This window comes from Penaeus monodon, chromosome 29, assembly GCF_015228065.2.
Source record: "Penaeus monodon isolate SGIC_2016 chromosome 29, NSTDA_Pmon_1, whole genome shotgun sequence".
NCBI lineage: Eukaryota > Metazoa > Arthropoda > Malacostraca > Decapoda > Penaeidae > Penaeus > Penaeus monodon.
Window position 1 is genome coordinate 29,260,666 of NC_051414.1, and position 306 is coordinate 29,260,971.

Consider the following 306-nt stretch of genomic DNA (forward strand, 5'->3'; position numbering starts at 1 on the left):
TTCAGTAACTAAGTGCATGAATGTATGAGTGCGGCTGTAAAAGTGAGCGCATGCGTGACAGTGCAACCCAAGTACGCACAGAAGCAAAAGAGAAAGAGAGAGAAAGAACGTGAACACCGACAAACACACGGACGCACATGCTCGCGCGCACGGATGCATGGGCGTATATTTACACATGGATTCCCAAGCGAGACCTTGATTACGGGCGAAATGAGAGAAATATTGAGGTGCGAGAACAATACTTCATCATCGGCGCGACGGAATGCGGCACGGAAATTACGGCCGCGCGTAATGAGACGCAAGAAA